This window comes from Nicotiana attenuata, chromosome 12 (genome assembly GCF_001879085.1).
Source record: "Nicotiana attenuata strain UT chromosome 12, NIATTr2, whole genome shotgun sequence".
In the NCBI taxonomy this organism is placed as follows: domain Eukaryota; kingdom Viridiplantae; phylum Streptophyta; class Magnoliopsida; order Solanales; family Solanaceae; genus Nicotiana; species Nicotiana attenuata.
In genome coordinates this window covers 42,953,679-42,969,148 of record NC_032000.1, presented here as the reverse complement: position 1 = coordinate 42,969,148, position 15,470 = coordinate 42,953,679, and positions in this window count along the sequence as shown.

The window sequence follows — 15,470 nt, the reverse complement described above, 5'->3', positions numbered from 1 at the left end:
CTATATGTTAATTGTACCCAAATTCACAATAATAGTCTGGCCGGGAACCACACTAGTGGATTCTGAGGGGTGCCTAACACCTTCCCCTTAGAATAATTTCAAGCCCTTACCCTATCTCTGGTTATTCAAATCAAACCTCCTTGGTGTCCTAATGTACCCTAATCATTAGGTGGCGACTCTTTAAATCAAACCCAATTCCCAAAAGGAATGAGTTGTCCTCCCCAAATGTCACAAACCCGATTTCCGCGGAGGAAAAAGGGGGCGCGACTGTGTACGTGTGTTCTATTGAACCTGATTCTCTATAGAGTTTGGTAGACCCTTATATTCTATCAATTGGTATTAGAGCAGGTTCTTTCTATCAATTGGGAAGCGCTTCAAATAGCTCACGAAGGAACAACATAGGTTAAGCAATCCAAAATCGACATGCTCACAACTAAATACGAGCTCTTCAGGATGAAAGACGATGAACCCATCAAAGATATGCATACGAGGTTCACCTCCATCATTGATGAGCTTCACTATCTTGGTGAAACTATTCTAAGAAACAAGCTGGTTAGAAGAATCCTCAGTGTGCTGCCTAGTTCCTGGGAAAGCAAAGTGAACGCAATTACAGAGGCGAAGGACTTGCAGGAGCTAACCACTAATGAGCTTGCTGGCAATCTGAAAATATACGAAATGAAGAAGAAGAAGGACAGTTTAAGAAGAGAGCCCAAAAGGGAGAAGAACCTGTTCCTCAAGACAGAAATCAATGACTCAAGTTGTGAGGATGATGATATGGCAAACCTGACAAGAAGATTCCATAAGATGGTTCGCACGAATGGAGGCATTACAAAAAAAGAAAGTTCTAGCAAGCCAAAAATTTTTGACCGCTGTCATAAATGTGGCAAGCCAGGACATTTCATCTAGGATTTCTCTCTCCTGAAGCAAGATCAGTACAAGAACAACTCTGACAAAACAGCCGAAAGGAACCCAGTTCCTGATAGACGCTTCAATAGAAAAAATGCCGCTGACAATGTCGTGAGACAAGCTCTTACTGCATGGGGAGATTCGTCAAGCGAATCTGTTGAAGATGATGAACCAGGTGACAGTTCTATGATGGCAGTAGAAAGTAAAGCAACCGAGTATGATTCAATTTTTGCTTTGATGGCTCAGTCTGGTGATGAAGATGACGATGTTTATGAAGTAAATTTTCTGGATGTTCAAAGAAACCTAAAATCTTATTCTCCTAAGAAACTCATGTCTCTGTCAAATGTGTTAATCGACGCTTATCACAGTCATATAAATGAAAAAGATGCTTTAACAGTTGAACTAGGAGAAGCGAAACAGTCTAGAGATGACCTAGTAGTAGTCGCAGTTGATTTAAGGGAGACAATTGAGAACTTGAAGAAAGAAAGAGATTCCTTAAACGAAAAAATTGCAAATGTAAAACAAGAAAGAGATGATCTTACGATTGTTGTGGTAGACCTAAAAGAGACCATTGGAAGTGTAAGTAGGAAAAAAGATGTCTTAATTGAGAGAGTTGGTAGCATTGAGCATCAGAGAGATGACCTACTAGTGGTGGTAATGGATTTGAAGGAAACAATTGTAGAACTTAAAATGGAGAGTAGGCCTGAAAACCCTCAAAAAGGAAAGGAAGTTGCAAGCGAGGCACACATTAAGCTTGAATGTGAGTTAAATTCAGTGAAGTCTAGTCTGTGTGCTGAGCTTGAGAAAAACAAACAACTTTAGGAAAAACTAGGTAGAGTGAAGAGTGATATTGAAAAATCACTCAAGTGGACCTGGTCCTCTGATGCTATCATTGCCATGTACACCAGCAATGGGGGAAACATGCAGGGGAATGGGTTCCAAAGGGAAAAGATTCCCTACAACCCTCATAGCAAGTACGTTACTGTTCCTGACAATTGGCTTTGCACTCACTGCGGCAACAATGGGCACCTTAAAGAAAACTATAAGGCCAGATTTCAGTCACAGCAAAAAAACAAATCTTTTGCTGAAAAAGTAACTGCTAGTAGAGAACCTGGTCCCTCATATAAAAAAGCATGATGCCTGCATGGACCAAAAGATCTCTTATTCACCCCTTTCCTCATTACAAAGGACCCAAATTAGTTTGGGTTCCTAAAGCTAATTCCCGATCTTCTTGTGCAGGGAACAATGAAGAAAGCAGCCTACAATGGTACATGGATAGTGGTTGCTCAAAGCATATGACTGGAAGTACAAATGATTTCCTTTCACTTAAGGCCCTGCAAGGAGGGAGTGTATCCTTTGGAAATGTCAAGAAAGGATACATTCTGGGAGTCAGAAGAATTGGGAAGTCTCTCTCTCTCACTCAATCGAAAATGTGTACTATGTGAACGAGTTGAAATATAGCTTGTTAAGCATTTCCCAAATCTGTGACAAGGGAGACAAAGTGAATTGTGTCAAAAATTTGTACGGTCACAAACCTAATGACTGGTGAGGTGGTTCTCGTGGCAAAAAAGATAAAAGAATATCTATGTAGCTGATTTTGAGTCTCTGAAAAATGGTGATCTAAGCTGTCTAAGTGTTGTTGATGATGATGCGGAATAATGGCACAGGAGGCTAGGTCATGACAGTTTCACGTTGCTAAACAAGTTAGTCAGAAAGGACCTGGTCCGTGATCTACCCAAGTCAAGCTTCAAGAATCACAAAGTGTGTGATGCATGTGAAAAAGGGAAGAAAGTCAGATCCTCATTCAAGCCCCGAAGGGAAGTCAACACCTCAAGGCCACTTGATCTCCTTCACATGGATCTGTGCGGACCTATGAGGGTGCCAAGCAGAGGAGGAAAGAAATACATCTTTATGATAGTTGATGACTATTCTAGATTTACCTGGACTCTGTTCCTTAGGACCAAGGATGAAACATTTGGAGTGTTTGTTTGTTTTTCCAAGAAGATCCAAGTGAAGATGGGTAATAAAGTAGCCTACATTAGGTCCGATCATGGGACAGAGTTTGACAATGTCAAATTTGAAGAGTTCTGCACTGAAAATGGTATCACTCACAATTTCTCAGCTCCAAGAACACCTTAACAAAATGGCGTTGTGGAGAGGAAGAATAGAACTCTTGAAGACATGGCAAGAACAATGCTAATTGGCAGTGGGATCGCAAAGTATTTCTGGGCAAAAGCTATTAATACTGCTTGCTACTTGGTGAACAGGTGCATGATCAAGTCCCTTCTGAACAAAATGCCATATGAACTACTGAATGGAAGGAAGCCAGAGCTGACACATCTAAGGACTTTTGGGTGTAAATGCTTTGTTCACATCAATGGAAATGAAGCTCTTGGCAAATTCGATGCCAAAAGTGATGAAGGAATTTTTCGAGGTTACTCATATCAAAGCAAAGCTTACAAAGTGTACAACAAAAGAACTCAATGTGTTGAAGAAAGTATACATGTGATCTTTGATGAAGCTCATCTCTCCTGTGAGAAAGACAGATGTGTTGACCCAGATGGAGAGCCCTTATCTGTTCCAGGTGAAGTAATTGACATGGCAAATGGAAAGGCAGACATGATGAGCCATGTCAAGGAATCCAGTGAAGATGGTCCAAATACATCTCCATCCATTGGAGAGGAACTTGGTCCCCCGATTACAACAACTGAAGCTGAAAATAGAGTTGTTGATGCATTCCAAGGAACTCCACTTTTTGAAGTCAGACATACCTGGTTCCTCTACCAATGAGACTTAGCCACAAAATTGGAGGTTCAAAAGTTCACATCCTCTTGACAACATAATCACTCCTCTTGACTCAGGAGTTCAAACCAGATCAAAAGCAAGAAACTCACTTGCCTTCTCAGCCTTTATTTCCCAAATAGAGCCCAAAAATATAAAAGAAGCATGGAAAGATGCAGACTGGATCACAACCATGCATGAGGAGCTGCATCAATTTGAAAGGAACAAGGTATGGCACCTAGTTCCTCGACCTGCAGATCGAACCATCATAGGAACCAAGTGGGTATTCAGGAACAAACTTGATGAGTTTGGAAATACAACAAGAAACAAGGCAAGGCTTGTAGTTCAAAGCTAGAATCAGGAAGAAGGGATTGATTATGATGAAACATTTGCTCTAGTAGCTCGAATGGAAGCCATTAGAATTCTAATTGCCTTTGCATCTCCTATGGAGTTCACACCGTTCCAATGGATGTCAAAAGTGCATTTCTAAATGGCCATCTGAAAAAAGAAGTCTATGTCAAGCAGCCTCCTGGTTTTGAGTGTCACGAGCATCCTGAGCATGTGTTTAAACTGGATAAGGCATTGTACAGGTTAAAACAGACTCCCAGGGCTTGGTATGAAAGGTTGTCAAAATTCTTTCTAGAAAATGGCTTTACAAGAGGGAAAATTGACAACACTCTTTTTCTGAAGAACGAGGGAGGAACCTGCTCATTGTGCAGGTGTATGTTGATGATATCATCTTTGGAGCCACATTGACTATCTTTGTGAAGAATTCGCAAAACTCATGGGAGTGAATTCGAGATGAGTGTGATGGGAGAACTGAATTTCTTCGTAGGACTTCAAGTGAAGCAATCTGAGAAGGGAACATTGATATGTCAACATATGTACATCAAGGAGCTGCTGAAAAGGTTTGATATGGAAGCATCAGACACTCCCATTACCACAACCACCCATCTAGACATGGATGAACCCGGTTCCCCTGTAAATCAGACCATGTATAGAGGGATCATATGGTCACTCCTGTATCTCACTACAAGCAGACCAGACATTGCTTTTAGCGTGGATCTCTGTGCAAGGTTTCACTACAATCCAAAGGAATCTCATCTGAAGGCTTCCAAGAGAATATTGGGATATCTCAAAGGAACGCAGGACCTGGTCCTTTATTATCCCTCAAGTGACAACTTTGATTTTATTGGGTATGCTAACGCTAATTATGCAAGATATCTGGTGGACAGGAAAAATACTTCTGGAATGGCACATTTCCTGGGCTCCTGCTTAATCTCATGGGGTACAAGGAAGTCGAACTCCGTGGCACTCTCAACTGCAGAAGCTAAATATGTACCAGCTGTCTCTTGCTGTGCTCAACTTCTGTGGATCAAGCAACAGTTGGAAGACTTTGGAGTGTTATCAGATCGTGTGCCTCTCTTATGTGATAATACAAGTGCACTCAACATGGCAAAAAATCCAGTTCAACATAAGAGGACTAAGCACATTGATGTACGTCATCACTTTCTCAGAGACAACGTTGAAAAATGGCTTATATGCATGAAATTCTGCAGCACTAAAGATCAAATTGCAGATATATTTACCAAAGCCTTGATCAGAGAACACTTTGAGCAAAATTGTCTGGCACTGGGGTTGATAAAACCCAATAGAGAACCTGGTCCCTCAATGATTGGCTATGAAATAAATGTTCAGGTAAAATTAGCTAAAAGGTATTTTCTGGCAAATTCTAACTCATCTCTATACCATTACAGGTAGACACGCTTGATGATTACAGAGCAAATAAGCAGTTGAGGCCGTATGCGCTAGTAAAAAGGGCAAAGCTTACAGATACAAGATCAGTCAGGGAACCTGGTTCCCTGACACATGTTAGTAGCTTCTCTGTTCTCTCATGCACAATTCTGAACGATTAAAACAAGTGCCAGATCATCAGCATGCCAGTTTTTAATTTTTGTGTCTTTTGAACCCAAACGTCTCACCAGTTATTAATCGACCCAACTCCCTAAGAATTGCTGCCCTTGCTAAGCGGTCCTTCTTTCATCATAAATACATCTATCACTGTCATCACACTCTTCACATCAACACTTCAAAACCTATTTCCTCTCATTTCTCTCTTCAGTTCACCAAATCCTCTCCTTTCTTCTCACCGTGGCTGAAAATCAAATAATCTCTAGTGTTCCAAACAACACCCCCACTGAGTCCTCACCAGTTGAAACATCAACACTAGACCTCTCTCTCCACACTACTGCTAGTCAAAACCTAGAATAAAGTCATCCCACATTCCGTCTCCTCTCCCACTCAATCGTGTTCCGATTCTCAAAGGAGTCGTACAATATCGACTCCCAGCAGATTTGTAGCCCAGAACTCTTCTCCTACTTCACCGAAAAGGGGGATGAAACGAGTACTGCTGAGAATGAAGAAGATCCGGAAATCCTAAGTTCTCCTATGGAGAAAGGTCAAAGACAGATCAAACTGAGGGGTTCGAAAACATTAACTCAACAAAGACTACTCCTGATCCCGTGTCCACATGTAACACTCCTACTTCTCCTAAGATTCCCATGGAATTACAAGAAAATGAAGCTATAGAAAATATGCTAGCCATAGCTAATGAAGGGGTTTTTGTCGAAGAAAGTGAAGATGGTCTTAAGACTCAGGGGGAAGAGTATGAGACTGTTGGAGAGGGTAATGCGCTTGTGCTTGTTGAATCATCAGCACAGGAAGGTGCTACCGAGGAACTTGCTGGAGGACCTGCTCCCTCTTTGGAGGATCCCACTTAGGGGCTCTCCTAAGAACCCCGGGTCAGTGCTGACCCTGCTCCCTCTCCTCATTTAGATGTTGAGCCTCTAAGTGTGGTTGTGCCTGAGATAAGACCTGTGTTTGAAGAACAAAAGGAGGATAGTGAAGCAGATTCCAATGATTTATCAATTGCCAGTTTGCCTAGGCGTAGACTAGTTGTTGATAAAGAGCCAACTCCTAAGCGACCCACAACAAGGCTGCAAAAGAAGGAGGCTCTTGAGTATGCGCTTAAGAACATTCAAGCTAAGTCAGGGAGAAGAAAATTAATGAAAGATGCAAAGTTGTAAATGAGAAGATAGTGCCTGTTTTGAATGTAGATGAAGAAGAAGCCGAGGAACCTAGTACTTTGACTAGGAAATTATCACAGAAGCATGGTCTCCTCAAGCCAAAAGGAGGATCTTCTGTGTCTGCTAATAGTCTGACTAAGTCTGATGATGCTGTTGCTACTAAGAATGTGATGAAAGAATCAGGTGAAAAATCTGTATAGTCCGATAAAAAGGAGAAGAGTGTTTGCAAGACTGCTAATAGAAAGGTTGATAGTGATGAGGAACCTGGTTCCTCAAAGAAGGCCAGAGTTGGTGATTCAGGGAGTGCTGGGAAAGAGAGATTGAGAAGTCAAAAGGTGCTGTGGGGACGCACATTTGCCCCTGATGTCTTGGAGGAGGCTGTATGAGACAGTTGGTTGAGATTTGTGAGTTCCAACAATGGACACACTTGTTCACAAGTGATGTTGCTAGGGTATATAAAGAGGAAGTTCAAAGTTTTTATGCCGACTTGTTCAAGGTTGAGGATGGTCACATTTGTGCCTTGGTGAATGGAGTTGATATGGTAATAGACTCTGCCTTGTTGGGATCTATTCTTGGTGTGCCTGCTGAAGGGCTGTCTAGTGTTCAGGGAGCTTGTACTAAAAACTTCAAAAACACAATCTTCAAGGACAGAGCAGTTCATTAGGGGGAACGGGTTCAGAAGAAGGTCCTCCTTCATGTATACCAACTGCTATTTGAGATGGTAAACAAAGTCTTGCTGCCTCGAGCTGAGCGAAGATCTATCACTTCTCGTGCAGACCTGTTCCTCATGGAAGCACTGGACAACTTCACTACCATCAATCTGCCTGGGATCATGATAGAGCACATGAACAAAGTGACAGGCTTTAAAGATGGTAATCATGGGCTGCCGTATGGGTTCCTTCTTACCAAGGTCTTTGAGCACTTCAAGGTTCCTTTCGGACCAGTTAAAGTGGGCACCAAGAAGCAAACTTTTTCAAAAGTCACCCTTGAAGAATGTGAGTGTATAGAAAAATTTGGAGGGGTTGGAAGCACTTCTACCATATCTCAGTTGATAAATGCTCAAAATAGTGTTGATACCAAATTTTTCCCTCATATATTTTCAAATACGCATGCATACTTTCAAAATATTGCATATGCATTTACAAACATGCACAAGTGTTTTTAAAATTTTCTATAATTTTGAAAGGCCTTTTATCAATTTATTTCTGCATTTTTAATTATATAAATATTCAATAATTATCCCTCATATTACTTTATGATGATCTAATCATCTATATTCATCATTTATGCCCATATAAGTGTTCAACTATTTTAATTGCATTTTTTATAATTACATTTGTATTTTTTAAGATTATAATTGCATATTTGCAATAATAGCCCATATATATGCATAATTACTTTATCTACAAGAAAATAACCTTTTATATTTTGTATACGGCAAAATCGAAGGGTCCAATTTCCCGTCTTTTAAGCATTTCGGAAGATCGACTCAAAGCCTCGAGGCCGCAAAGATGCGCTCGAGTCTTCTCCCTCGGGGCCCATCGTCACCCAGCCTCGGGAGGATATTGATCGAGGCTAAAGCAGAAATAGGAGTTCCCAAGACATGGCTAAATCTGTCACGGCTAAGTCTGGCAAAGCATAGCCAGGCTATTCTGAGCCCTACTCGAGGCGTCATTTCAGTCGTCTCATCTCCACACCTTTACAGCTAATGTGTGCCTTACCGTATAAACTTCTCCCCTTTTATATATAGAGGATTCTAATTATTTTGTAGAGGACTGATGTTGCTCCAAAGATTCTACATGAAATATATGATAACTCTCTTTCTCTCTAAGATACTCTCTCGACATTGTTGTTCTATCCTATTATTTTCATACTTGTTCCATATTCATTGCTTGCTTATTGCTTATCATTAGCTATAAAGAGCCTCCTTTAATATTATTGCATCTTTTAGCCCTTCCCCGATTTCCCCCGATAGCTCGAGCCCGAGCTCGAGACTCGACCTCGAGGCCCCAAATCGACCAGCTCGAGGCCCCGAACGACTATCTCTCGGATCGATTACTACTTTATTTTAGCCCGCGTCTCACCCTCAAACCACACACTCACAACATCAACTGCTCCACGACTAGCATAAAAATAGATCACGTATTTTTAGAGTCCCATCAACAAATTTAATTGTTACTACCATTTCCACGGTAAACAGTTTGGCGCCCACCGTGGGGCTAAAAATAATAGTGATTATTTTCTTGCTAGTTTCGTCACACAACGCAAGTTATCTTTCACACTTCTTGTTGTCCAAGATCTTCGATTGCAGGTCAAAATGTCTAGCTCAGTGAACAGAGTTGAGAACAAAAACCTCGATACCACAGAGAGAACGGCGATCGTCGGCGTGCCACCACTAAACCCCGATAATGCGCCTGGACCGATTCCAGTGGACGCGGGTTCAAAAGATGCACAGCAGGTCGACAAAACCTCACGCACCGATAGAAGCGTACAACAAGACGACCAACAGGAAGCCCAAAAAACCCCAGCTCGGGAAGAACAGGAAGTTAGCCTTCATGTTATCTTTGAAATGTTGCAGGCACAACAGCTGGCTATCGCTCAGCTGCATAGCCATCCAAAAACTCCCAGCACCGTAGCACCAGGAACAACTCCCCCGGCCGAACAGGTACCGGAGGGACCGTGCAATAATGGTTCGACGACCAATCCTGCTATCGTAAAAATGCTCGAGGATCTTTCCAGAAGGATCGAGTCGGGCAAGAAGATGATAGCCGCCAATGACAAGAAGGTCGAAACTTATAACTCCAGGGTCGACCAAATCCCGAGCGCGCCCCCGGTCCTAAAAGGCGTAGACTCAAGGAAGTTCGTGCAGCGGCCGTTCCCGGAGGACGTAGCTCCGAAACCCATCCCAAAGAAGTTTAGAATGTCGGAACACCCGAAGTACAACGGGACCTCAGACCCCAACGAGCATGTTACTGCCTATACGTGCGCAGTAAAAGGCAACGACATAAAAGATGACGAGATCGAGTCCGTCTTACTGAAGAAGTTCGGGGAAAAACTCTCAAAGGGGGCCATGATGTGGTACCATAATCTAGCTCCCAACTCCATAGACTCGTTCGCCATGCCGGCAGATTCCTTCATAAAGTTACACGCTGATGCCATCAAAGTATCAACGAGGAAGTCTGACGTATTCAAGATCAGGCAAAGGGAGAACGAAATGCTGCGAGAGTTCGTGTCTCGCTTTCAAATGGAACGAATGGAATTACCCCTGGTCTCCGACGACTGGGCGGTACAGGCCTTCACACAGGGCCCGAACGAGCGGAGTTCTTTGGCCTAGCAGCAGCTAAAGGAAAATCTGATCGAGTATCCTGCCGTAACCTGGTCGGATGTCCATAACCGATGCCAATCAAAGATCAGGGTCGAGGATGATCAATTGGGAGCCCCTTCAGGCCCAGTATACCCAAACAGGCTCTTAGCAAAAGAATCGAAGCCGAACAAAGGAAGGTATCAGCCATACAGCGAAGACAGGAGAAACGCCCCGAAACGCAACCCGCCTTGCAACGACCGACCGATCAACCGAGGGCAGAACCCCCGAGGGTTCATTAACTGAGCCGGATTCCATGGAAACTCAGGGCCAACAGGGGCACCACGCCTATCGGAGTATAACTTCAACGTTGACATTTCAGACATCGTGTTCGCCATTGGCAAAATCAAGGATACCAGATGGCCCAGGCCTGTACAGTCGGATCCTTTCCAAAGGAATCATAACTTAATATGCGAATTTCACAACACGCATGGCCACAGGATCGAGGATTGTCACCAGCTGCGAGAAGAAGTGGCCAGGTTACTCAACAACGGTCATCTCAGAGAATTCTTAAGTGACAGAGTGAAGAATCAAATCCGAGGAAGAGAGGCAGCCAAGAAGAATGAAGTAAACGAGCCACGACACGTTATCCACATGATATTAGGAGGGGTCGACGCTCCTCAAGAACCCGTGATGAGAAGGAAAAAAATTTCCATTACCAGAGAAAAGTGACCCCGGGGATACGTACCCGAAGATGCCCTCACATTCAGCGAGGAGGACTCCGAGACCCTATCTCAACCTCATAACGACGCACTGGTAATCTCTTTCCTCGTAAATGTATTTCAGATAAAACGTGTACTCATGGACCCAGGTAGCTCGGCCAACATTATCAGGTCGAAGGTAGTAGAGTAACTCAGACTGCTAGACCAAGTCGTGCCCACCACTTGGATCCTCAACGGATTCAACATGGGAAGCGAGACAACAAAGGGAGAGATCACTCTCCCGGTCAGCGTGGCTGTCGCGGCTCAAGGCGTCAAATTCCATGTCGTCGAAGGAGACATGAGGTACAACGCCTTGTTCGAGCGACCGTGGATACACTACATGAGAGTGGCACCGTCCACCCTCCACCAGATAATGGAATTCCCAACAAAAGACGGGATTAAAACCGTCCATGGGGAGCAACACGCGGCAAGAGAAATGTTCGCAGTGCACGACGCTGCACCGGCGCCAATATCTCCACACTCGAGAGAGTCTAAGGAAAATCAAACTACATCCTCGGCTAAGCCCGATTGAACACAGCGGAGGACCGTACTGAGTCCTCGCCGCGAACAACAGAGGCGTACCAGACCTCGAAACGTCGCCAAATGCATCCCGCGATAAGGTATAACCATCTCCCTTATTAGTTTACAATTTACACTAATCCTTTTATACAAGCACTCGATCAAAGCGGTCAGATACGTACGCCTAGCCCGAAGACCCTTAGGTTTTAAAGACATCCGTTGCATTCTTTTCCTTCAACCGAGCTTTTTGTCCCGAAGATGGTTTTGCTGGCAAGGTTTTTAACGAGGCAACACCTATATGCTACCTAAGGGGAATCAAACAGATCCTCAAGGCTTCTTTTGCTATCAACCACGAGCGTCAATGGATACCCTTTAGGAAGGTTGCCCGCTCAGAAAAGCCGAGGAATTCCAAATAGGATCCCGATGAGAAATACCAAACGGTCGAATGAAGCGTGTCCATACAACCGCGCCCCGATGGCGGAGGCACATGTATCAGTGCCAAATAATCAAAGAATGTTTTTTGCCAACATGATTCATGCTCCAAGGAAAACCCACCATTTTTCGCCAGAACGATTTCTCCATCAGAAAACGTCCCGAATACTCGAAAACTAGCGTCGATAATTCGGCACTCACATGACCTCAGGGTCGAAACTCCAGACTAATAAGCCCTCAACAAGGCAGCACGTAAATCATTAACTATCTCTAAAAAGAAAGCGTCCTGAATACTCGGAGACTGGCGTCGAAGAACTTCGGATACGCACGACCTCAGGGTCGGGATCTCCAAAGTCGTAAGCCCTCAATGAGGCAATCCGAGCTCACATGTAACGGCTCTCAAGCCAAAACGAACTCGATGACTCGGAGACTATCGCCAATCACCATTCAGCAATAAACCCGAGGCGTAAGACCCCGAGGGGGCATACACGGTCTTGTAAAACTTGCACAAAGCAACAAACACGAACTATAAGACCTTCAAGCAAGGCATGAATCATACTTGCATCAAGTATCAGCAAAAACTGTAAGACCTCAAATGGCATAAAAAGTTTTGTAAGACCTTATTACAGGCATAAAATGAATCTCGAAGTTCAGGATATATTTCGAATTTGTAAGACCCCTAAAGAGGCATACCCTCGATATAGACGCCTAAACTACTATACTCGGGATGAAAAAATGGCCCCGGCCAAACATAAATGACTACGGTCATACGGCTACACCAGCCAGACTAACGCGACTCGGGGACGCCCGACCGTCGCTACAAAATCATAAGCCATTACTTCGAATCTACTTCGAAAAAGAACCAGTTAAACAGGCTACCCTCAACAGGAAAAAGAGATTCGACCATGTCAGCTCCAAATTATAAGGCTTCGAGCTACTCAGCCTACGAGCCGAACCTTACGAGGTGCTCGAACATCGCCGCTAACGACTGGAAATCGAGGTTCTTCCCGAACCGATGATAGGTCAGGCAAAATCATTGCAAAAGTCCTTAACGAGAGGAAAATAAAGCCTAGCGAGCCTCAGGGCCGCACACACGCCTAAGGGCGAAGCGTATGAGCCATTGTTGCCAGCCTAATGAGCCTCAGGGCCGCACATATGCGTAAGGGCAAAGCGTAAGAGCCATTGTTTCCAGCCTACTGAGCCTCAGGGCCAAACACACACGCCTAAGGGCAAAGTGTTGCGGCCAAACGCACACACAAGTATACGCGGTCGTCAAGTAATAAAGTGACTAAAAGTCGGATGTCGATCCCACGAGGACTTGTGATTAACTATTAACTAAATTAGACTATCCTGATTATCTAAACAAGAATTAAACCTAGAAGTAATTGATTCTAAACTAATTAAATAAAGAATATAAATAATGAACTTTTAACAGAGAGAAAGAGCAGATTTTTTTTATGATATCAATGTAATGAAAACGATCTAGGGTTATGGGCTATCTAACAATCCTATTATATTCTTTAATTGAATTGACTGACTAATTTATCTAGTTTATTGGTTGACAGGGTTAATATTGCTCATAAGAATCTGTCGAGTTCTTACTCGCCTATTCAAGCTAACCTAACTCCTATATGTCTATGGAATTAGAATCAACAAGAACCCATTTATAATTTCTGTAAATCAACCAAGCAAGGCAATTAGGTATATGTCTATCCTAACCGCGAATCCGTTCCCCGAGGCCCAGGTTCAAGAACTTGCTCTACTCAATCCTATATGCAATCTAGAATTCCCACTTTCGAGTTCAACTCTAGATTCGTAGATAATATTCAATTGGTGATCAAGCAATCAAATAACTAAGTGCAGGATTAAATAAATATACCAATATGATAAACTAAGAAATCAAAATCAATATTCGAATAACAATAGTCATGAAAGAACCACAACCCTAGAACGTGAAGTATAGCTCCACATAGACATGGTAGCAAAACAACAAATCATACAAAGAAACATAAAAAGACTAATTTGGTGGAAGAAAGATAAAACCCGGCCTCCATGGCGGCTCTGTGCTCTTCCTTGGTCAAAAATTGCTCTCAAAAACGTTCTCCTATGTATATATACCAAGTAGGGTTGGGCCCAAATAATTAAACCTTCTCCAATGTGAAAAAGGACACTTTTCCCGGGCTTAACTAGCGCGGCCGCGCACCTGGACGCGCATCTGGGCGCGCTAGTTGACAAGTGTTCTGTTTCTGGGCGCGCTAAAACTAGCGCGGCCGCGCTATTGTGCATTTCCACCCTGTTCCGTTCAGAATTTGGGAACACGTAAAACATGAAAGTTGTAACCCTTTGAGTTAGCTTTCCAACCATATATTGTGGAGCCCAAATGGAGTTCTGAGCCAAAAGTTATGTGTATTTTACTAGACAGTACGCAATCTGCCTACTGGAGTCTTCGTTTGCTCTAACTATCATCCGTTGACCCCCAAACGCGATCCCGGCTTAATTTCTTGAACTTTTACTCAGACTTCAAAGCTCCAAATCACTTGAATTCATTCCATAACATGTACATAGCTCGGAATCACACCTACAACGCATAAAACACACAATTAGTGCAAAACACTAGCGATTAAAGCACAAACTCAACTAAAGTGCAGTAAATTAGAGTGTAATAATCGACTAAAATACGTAATTATAGCCTATCATCAACACCCCACACTTAAACGTTGCTCGTCCTCGAGTCAACGAAAAATTTACTCTATCTATGAGCACTTAACATATTTGAAGCACACTACACCAATGATTATGGTTCATAGCAACAATTAAACTCTAGCATATGCAATCATCATACACTTCCCTTTACTTATGTCATTCTTCAAAAATATTCAAACAAAGACAATATGCTCACAACAATCCTAGCCTCAAAAACCGACTCAATGTCACAATGCACTCATGGCTTGAACACCCAACATCCTAGAGAAGTCTAATAATGTTACCTATCAATTCGTGAAACCATGTGCCCTCACAACCAAGGCAAGAGAGTAAGTTGAATCCACACATTCGAATCTCATGATCAAATATATTTTAAGGACTCATATATATCAAAGAAAATATCGCTCACCCTCACAAAAGAAGTCACATGCATGTAATTGGTACCATAGGCTTGCCCATAATGTAAATCTCTACTAATGTAGGCTCACTCGATCTAAAATCAATTAGGACTTTTTCATGGTTGTAATGTGGGCTAAGGGACGGGTAGGATATATTTAGGAATAGTGACTAACCCTCCTAAGCACTTAAACACACCACATAATCAACTTTTAAGCATAAATTCTTCAATCCACTTCACTTTCACAAACAATATCACCCCAAAAATGATCCCTTCTTCTTTAAGCACCACATTAATTCATACTCCCTATTAAGAACAAGACAACAATGTATTCATCTCTATTTTTTTTTCTTTTTTTTTTTCCAGATTATTCTTTTTTTCAATTTCCGCTAGTGGTGTATTATTTTAAAAAAACAAGTGCACCTTTCTTACTTTTATTGGTTCCACTCAAAAGCCACCCCACACTTAGTTCCTTCTTACTTCTTTTAGCGCTCATCTCACAATTAAAGTACTTTAAGAGGAAAAGGGATCAAAACAATGTCAATTAAGAATAAAAAGGGTATAGGCTTGTAATATGGGTGCCA